The following is a 9,055-nucleotide window of genomic DNA, read 5'->3' as shown; positions in this document are numbered from 1 at the left end:
GTGAGTGCTACAGGGCAATAGTAATTTAGTTCAGTTACCTTTGCTTTCTTGGGTACAGCAACAATGGTGGCCATCTTGAAGCATGTGGGGACAGCAGACTGGGATAGGGAGAGATTGAAAGTGTCCGTTAACACCAGCCAGCTGGTCTGTGCATGCTCTGGGGAAGCGGCTAGGGATCCCGTCTGGGCCGGCAGTCTTGCGAGAGTTAACACGCTAAAATGTCTTACTCACGTTGGCAACGGATGAGGAAAGCCCATAGTCCTTGGAAGTGGGCCACGTTGGTGGCACTGTGTTATCCTCAAAGCGGACGAAGAAGGTGTTTAGCTTGTCCAGAAGCAAGACGTCGGTGTCCGCGACGTGGCTGGTTTTCCTTTTGTAGTCCGTGAAATAGTTATCCAATTTAACTAATGTACTGATAATAACCTTTTATTTCCTGTGATAAGTCTAATACTGTTCATATGTGCTACAGATCAACAGAGTGGGGAGGGTTTCCTGATCTCTCTTATCAAAGGTACATATTTTATTTAATAACAATAAAAATGTCTACACTGATGATTTATGATATTGGAGAACAAATCATAGACCTTTTCTCCATACAGAATCTTTCTAAATCCATGATATCCTTCGTCTGCGCTTATGGACTGCTATCTTCAATTCAAACCACAGATTTGTAATGGGGTGCAAGTTCGGAGACTGTGATGGCACTTGCAAAATGTTGATTTTGTGGTCAATTTACCATATACACTGAGTAAACCAAACATTAGCAACACCTTCCTAATATTGAGTTCTACCGCCTCCTTTTGCCCTCAGAACAGCCTCAATTCGTTGGGACATGGACATTACAAAGTGTTGAAAGCATTCCATAGGGATGCTGGCCCATGTTGACTCCAATGCTTCCCACAGTTGTGTCAAGCTGGCTGGATGTCCTTTGGGTGGTGGACCATTCAAGATACACACGCAAATCTGTTGAGCGTGAAAAACCCAGCAGCTTTGCATTTATTGACACAAACCGGTGCGCCTGTCACCTACCACCATACCCCGTTCAAAGGCACTTAAATCTTTTGTCCATTTACCCTCTGAATGGCACACATACACAATCAATATCTCAATTGTCTCAAGGCTTAAAAATCCTTCTTTAACCTGTCTCCTCCCCTTCATCTACACTGATTGAAGTGGAGATTGAAGCGCAGACCAGCTGGCTGGTGTGTTTACGGACATATTCAATTGCTCCATATCCCAGTCTGTTGTCCCCACATGCTTCAAGATGGCTACCATTGTTCCTGTACCCAAGAAGGCAAAGATAACTGAACTAAATGACTACTGCCCCGTAGCACTCACTTCTGTCATCATGAAGTGCTTTGAGAGACTAGTCAAGGATCATATCACCTCTACCTTACCGGCCACCCTAGACCCACTTCAGTTTGCATACCGCCCCAACAGGTCCACAGACGACGCAATCGCCATCACACTGCATACTGCCCTATCCCATCTGGACAAAAGGAATACCTATGTAAGAATGCTGTTCATTGACTACAGCTCAGCATTTAACACCATAGTACCCGCCAAGCTCATCATCAAGCTGGAGGCCCTGTGCAATTGGGTCCTGGACTTTGACGGGCCGCCCCCAGGTGGTGAAGGTAGGAAACAACATCTCCACTTTGCAGACCCTCAACACTGGGGCCCCACAAGGGTGCGTGCTCAGCACCCTCCTGTGCTCCCTGTTCACCCATGACTGCGTGGCCATGCACGCCTCCAACTCAATCATCAAGTTTGCAGACGACACAACAGTAGTGGGCTTGAGTGTGGTATCAGGAAAACAACCTCTCACTCAAAACAAAGGAGATGATCATGGACTTCAGGAAACAGCAGAGGGAGCACCCCCCTATCCACATCGAAGGGACAGTAGTGGAGAAGGTGGAAAGTTTAAAGTTCCTCAGCGTACACATCACAGACCAACTGAAATGGCCCACCCACACAGCCAGTGTGGTGAAGAAGGCGCAACATCGCCTCTTCAACCTCAGGAGGCTGAAGAAATGTGGCTTGTCACCCAAAACCCTGACAATCTTTTACAGATGCACAATCGAGAGCATCCTGTCAGGCTGTATCACAGCCTGGTATGGCAACTGCACCGCCCTCAACCGCAACGCTCTCCAGAGGGTGGTGCGGTCTGCACAACGCATCACCGGGGTCAAACTACCTGCCCTCCATGACACCTACAGCACCTGATGTCACAGGAAGGCCAAAAAGATCATCAAGGACATCAACCACCCGAGCCACTGCCTGTTCACACCGCTACCATCCAGAAGGCGAGGTCAGTACAGGTGCCTCAAAGCTGGGACCAAGAGACTGAAAAACAGCTTCTATCTCAAGGCCATCAGACTGCAATCACTAACTCAGAGAGGTTGCTGCCTACATTGAGACCCAATCACTGGCCACTTTAACAAAATGGATCACTAGTCACTTTATACAATGCCACTCTAAATAATGCCACTTTAATAATGTTTACATATCTCATATCACATGTATATACTGTATTTTATACCATCTGTTGCACCTTGCCTATGCCGCTCGGCCATTGCTCATCCATATACTTACATGTACATATTCTCATTCACCCCTTTAGATTTGTGTGTATTAGGTAGTTGTTGGGGAAGTGTTAGATTACTTGTTAGATATTACTGCATTGTCGGAACCAGAAGCACAAGCATTTCGCTACACTCGCATAAACATCTGCTAACCATGTATGTGACAAATAAAATTTGATTTGATTTAACAAGTGACATCAATAAGGGATCATAGCTTTCACCTGGTCAGTCTGTCATGGAAAGATCCAGTTCCTTAATGTTTTGTACACTCAGTGAATACTTTTGACTTCAGAAAGTATTTACAAACCTTGACTTCCACATTTTGTTGCGTAACAGCCTGAATTTAAAATGGATTAAATTGAGATTTTGTTTCACTGATCTACACACAATACCCCATAATGTCAGTGGAATTTTGTTTTAAGAATTTTTTACAAATTACAAAAGAAAAGATGAAATGTCTTGAGTCAATAAGTATTCAACCCCTTTGTTATGCCAAGCCTAAATAAGTTAAGCAGTAGAAATTTGCTTGGCAGATCACATAAGATGCATGGACTCCCTGTGTGCAATAATAGTGTTTAACATGATTTTTTGAATGACTACCTCATTTCTGTACCCCACACATACAATTATCTATAAGGTCCCTCAGTGAAGTTGTGAGAATTTCAAGAACAGATTCAACCAAAAAGACCAGTGAGGTTTTCCAATGCCTCGCAAAGAAGGGCACCTATTGGTAGATGGGTAAAAATAAACTAAAGTAAACATTGAATCTCCTTTTGAGCATGGTGAAGTTATTAATTACACTTTGGATGTTGTATCAATACGCCCAGTCACTACAAAGATACAACTCAGTTGCCAGAGCGGAAGGGAACCACTCAGGAATTTCATCATGAGGTCAATTGTGATTTTAAAACAGAGTTTAATGGGTGTGACAGGAGAAAACAACATTGGACAACCTTGACTCCACAATAGTCACGTAAATGACAGAGTGAAAAGAAAGAAGCCTTTACAAAATACAAATATTCCAAAACATGCATCCTGTTTGCAACAAGACACTAAAGTAATACTACAAAACAAAATTTTGCAAACAAACTAGGTTTTTCTCCGGAATACAAAGTAAACACAACACATGACTGAGTACAACTCTTCACATTTTCAAGCATGGTGGTGGCTCCATCATGTTATGGGTATACTTGTAATCTGCAATGACTGCAGAGTTTTTCAGGATAAAAATAAACACAATGGAACGAAGCGCAGGAATAATCCTAGAAGGAAAACCTGGTGCAGTCTGCTTTCCAACAGACAATGGGAGAAAAATTCACCTTCAGCAGGACAATAACCTAAAACACATGGCCATATCTGCACTGGAGTTAATTACCAAGATGACATTGAATGTTCCTAAATGGCCTACTTACAGTTTAGACTTAAATCTGCTTGAAAATGGCTGTCTCGCAATGATCAACCAAATTGACAGAGCTTGAAGAATTAAAAAAATAATAAATGAGCCAATATTGCACAACCCAGGTGTGCAAAGCCCTTACAGACTTATCCAAAAAGACTCACAACCAATGGTGTTGGCAGTGTACTTACTCAGGGCGGTGAATCCTTACCAAATTAAGATAGTTGTATTTTTCACTAATTCAAAAAAATATATATACTAATTTTTCTTCCACTTTGACATGAGTATTTTGGGTAGATTTTTGACCCCAAAAATAATAATTGGATGAGTGCTTGGGTTGTCTTGCTGGAAGATCCACTTTCAGCCAAGTTTCAGCCTCCTGGCAGACCATAGCACCGGCTGGAGTTTACTAAATGGTATTGGCACTTGGATTGGAACTGGTGTTATGGTCAGATGACATGAAAATAGAGCTCTTTCGCCACGCACTCCAGTGGTGGGTTTGGCGTCGAGAAATGGAGGTACAGTTGAAGTCAGAACTTTACATACACCTTAGCCAAATACATTTAAACTCAGTTTTTCACAATTCCTGACATTTAATCCTCGTAAAAATTCCCTGTTTTAGGTCAGTTAGGATCACCACATTATTTTAAGAATGTGAAATGTCAGAATAATAGTAGGTGAGAATGATTTATTTCAGCTTTTAATTCTTTCATCACTTTCCCAGTGGGTCAGAAGTTTACATACACTCAACTAGTACTTGGTTGCATTGCCTTTAAATTGTTTAACTTGGGTCAAACGTTTCGGATAGCCTTCCACAAGCTTCCCACAATAAGTTGGGTGAATTTTGGCCCATTCCTCCTGACAGAGCTGGTGTAACTGAGTCAGGTTTGTAGGCCTCCTTGCTCGCACACGCTTTTTCAGTTCTGCCCACACATTTTCTATATGGTTGAGGTCAGGGCTTTGTGATGGCCACTTCAATACCTTGACTTTGTTGTCCTTAAGCCATTTTGCCACAACTTTGGAAGTATGCTTGGGGTCATTGTCCATTTGGAAGACCCATTTGAGACCAAGCTTTAACTTCCTGACTGATGTCTTGAGATGTTGCTTCAATATATCCACATAATTTTCCTTTCTCATGAAGCCATCTATTTTGTGAAGTGCACCAGTCAGCAAAGCAACCTCACAACATGATGCTGCCACCCCTGTGCTTCATGGTTGGGATGGTGTTATTCAGCTTGGAAGCCTCCCCCTTTTTCCTCCAAACATAACGATGGTCATTATGGCCAAATAGTTATATTTCTGTTTCATCAGACCAGAGGACATTTCTCCAAAAAGTATGTTCTTTGTCCCTATGTGCAGTTGCAAACCGTAGTCTGGTGGTTTTACGGCAGTTTTGGAGCAGTGGCTTCTTCCTTGCTGAGCGGCCTCTCAGGTTATGTCGATATAGGACTCGTTTTACTGTGGATATAGATACTTTTGTACCTGTTTCCTCCAGCATCTTCACAAGGTCCATTGCTGTTGTTCTGGGATTGATTTGCACTTTACGCACCAAAGTACGTTAATCTCTAGGAGACAGAGTGCGTCTCCTTCCTGAGTGGTATGACGGCTGCGTGGTCCCATGTTGTTTATACCTGCGTACTATTGTTTGTACAGATGAACGTGGTACCTGCAGGCATTTGGAAATTGCTCCCAAGGATGAACCAGACTTGTGGAGGTCTACAATTGTTTTCTGATGTCTTGGCTGATTTATTTTGATTTTCCCATGTTGTCAAGCAAAGAGGCACTGAGTTTGAAGGTAGGCCTTGAAATACATCCCCTGTTACCCCTCCAATTGACTCAAATGATGTCAATTAGCCTATCAGAAGCTTCTAAAGCCATGACATAATTTTCTGGAATTTTCCAAGCTGTTTAAAGGCACAGTCAACTTGGTGCATGTAAACTTCTGACCCACTGGAATTGTGATACAGTGAATTATAAGTGAAAAAATCTGTCTGTAAACAATTGTTGGAAAAATTACTTGTGTCATGCACAAAGTAGATGTCCTATCTGACTTGCCAAAGCTATAGTTTGTTAACAAAAAATTTGTGGAGTGGTTGAGAAAATGAGTTTTAATGACTCCAACCTAAGTGTATGTAAACTTCCAACTTCAACTGTATATGCAGAGAAGTACCTCATACCTATTGTAAAATGTGGTGTTGGATTTTTGACATTATGGGAGTATTTTGCATCCACTGTTCTTGGGGCCCTTGCTAAGGTCAATGGCATCATGAACTTTACCAAGTAGCAGGTCATTTTAGACAAAAATCTAGTCGCCTCTGCCAGGAAGCAGAGTTCTGGGTCCCGAACTTGGCGGGAAGTAGATCTTCCAGCAAGACAATAACCCCAAGCACACATTAAAATCCACAAATATATGGTTAATTGACCACAAAATCAACATTTTTGCAATGGCCATCTCAGTCTCCGGACTTGAACATTGAAAGCGTATGGTTTGAATTGAAGACGGCAGTCCCATAACCGTAGACAAAGGATATTCTGGCCAGACCCAGTTGATACAATGTTTCAAGTTCGTTGCTGTCACGACTCCTGCCAAGGGTGACTCCTCTCCCTGTTCGGGTGGCGCTCGGCGGTCGTCGTCACCGGCCTACTAGCTGCCACCGATCCCTTTTTCCTTTTCTGTTGGTTATGCCTTTATTTGTTGCACCTGTTTCAATTAGGTCATTAGCTGAGCTATTTAAGTCCGTCTCCCCACCTGTTCTGTGTGCGGGCTTGTTTCATTCATTTACACTGTGTGTTGTGTAGTGGATCGTGTTTTTTGGGACTTTGTATTTTGATACGCCCTGTTGTGTTGGGCGAATACTCTTTTGGTGGTGCGTAATAAAAGGCACTGTACTAAACGCTTCTGTTTCCTGCGCCTGACTCCACACCCACGACGTCCCAGCGTTACAGTTGCAGACAGGCCATTCGTAGTCAATGTGATTCATAGGGTATTTATTTTCATCAGGATATTTTCTACCTGCAGGCTGCAAAGATCTTTTTGGTTAGCTTTATGTTGGCTATTTTTACATAGTTGGCAATGGCAATAGAAGTTACTTTTAGATTTGTATAATCTTCATTTAGATTTAGATAGAATCTTGATTAACCACATGACAATGATTTTGAGATAGAAGACGTTATCATGAATGAAACTGTTCCACAAAAATGTGCATATGAAAACTATAACTGGCACGCAGATCAGTAGAAATGGTAAGTGAATTTCCCCCTGTACCAGGCCTCAAAAGATTGATCTGAAGTTCCCACTGTACCAGACCTCACAAGACTCATCTGAAGTTCCCCCTGTACCAGACCTCACAAGACTCATCTGAAGTTCCCCCTGTACCAGGCCTCACATGACTCATCTGAAGTTCCCCCTGTACCAGGCCCTCACATGACTCATCTGAAGTTCCCCCTGTACCAGACCTCACAAGACTCATCTGAAGTTCCCCCTGTACCAGGCCTCACAAGACTCATCTGAAGTTCCCTCTGTAACGGGCCTCACAAGACTCATCTGAAGGTCCCCCTGTACCAGGCCTCACAATACTCATATCATAACTGCTACACACAGTCTACATCGTTGTCACCATATTAGCTAAAGTAACGTCATAGTCAACATAGCTAATAGAACTTACATGTTAGTAAACCCGCTACAATCATGCAGTAAAGTTAGTGTACAGTCAGTAAGCAGTTTAGCATTTACAATGGCGGCCCCCGGTGGCAATACATTTCCAAAACAAAAAGCTTACCTTTGATTTGTAAGAGTTCCAGTGTTGTGTTGGAAAGTCATAGCCAGCTAGCTAACACAGCATCCCTCTGTTTGAGCAGGGTGTTTGAGTAGGCTAAACTAGCTAGCTGCATTTGCTAGCTAAGTAAGTGAAACTGAAAAAAAATGACACTCTTGCTTCTCCTTAATTTTTGAAGAAACTAATTGGTTCAAAACTGATCAGCTATTGTCTTTCTCTCTTTGAGTCAACTACTCACCACATGTTATGCACTGCAGTGCTAGCTAGCTGTAGCTTATGCTTTCAGTACTAGATTAGTTCTCTGATCCTTTGATTGGGTGGACAACATGTCAGTTCATGCTGCAAGAACTCTGATAGACTGGAGGACATCCTCCGGAAGTTGTCATAATTAACTGTGTAAGTCTATGGAAAGGGGTGAGAACCATGAGCCTCCTCGGTTTTGTATTGAAGTCAATGTACCCAGAGAAGGATGGAAGCTAGCTGTCCTATGGCTACACCATAGTGCTACCCTACAGAGTGCTGTTGAGGCTACTGTAGACCTTCATTGCAAAACAGTGTGTCAAAACTTGCTCAGGACCTCAGACTGGGGCGAAGATTCACCTTCCAACAGGACAACAACCCTAAGCACACAGCTAAGACAATGCAGGAGTGGCTTCGGCACAAGTTTCTGAATGTCCTTGATTGGCCCAGCCAGAGCCCGGACTTAAACCTGATCGAACATCTCTGGAGAGAACCGAAAATAGCTGTGTAGCTACGCTCCCCATCCAACCTGACAGAGCTTGGGAGGATCTGCAGAGAAGAATGGGAGAAACTCCCCAAATACAGGTGTGCCAAGCTTGTAGCGTCATAGTCATAGTCAAGAAGACTCGAGGCTGTAATTGCTGCCACAGGTGCTTCAACAAAGTACTGAGTAAAGGGTCTGAATACTGTTGGGTTCTGAGAATATGAAAATATACTTATTCATGTCACTGATGGAGTGCTAAGGTTTAGAGGGTCTACACCAGAAGTTAAGGGTTATAGGAGGAAGGTATATAGTGTGTGCAACTAAGCTTGGAATGTGTTGAGTGCAGGGAAGTGGTTACATGTGGCAGGCATTGATAAGGGGAGAGAGCCATGGATTGGTGATGGAGGGGGTTGAGGTCAGGTCATCTTAAGGGAGAAATAGAAGTTTATGACCCATGTCACTAGTGTCCTGCCTAGCAGTAAAGAATGATGTTTGTACAGATGGGTAGGAGGAGACTCAGCCTTGGAGAAAGGGTTAAATATCGGTGCTTGTGTGAAATGTATTTTGTCTGAAT

The sequence above is a fragment of the Salmo salar genome, chromosome 08, assembly GCF_965601325.2.
Source record: "Salmo salar chromosome 08, fSalSal1, whole genome shotgun sequence".
In the NCBI taxonomy this organism is placed as follows: Eukaryota; Metazoa; Chordata; class Actinopteri; order Salmoniformes; family Salmonidae; genus Salmo; species Salmo salar.
The sequence above is the reverse complement of the archived record's forward strand: the minus strand, read 5'-3'. Positions refer to the sequence as shown.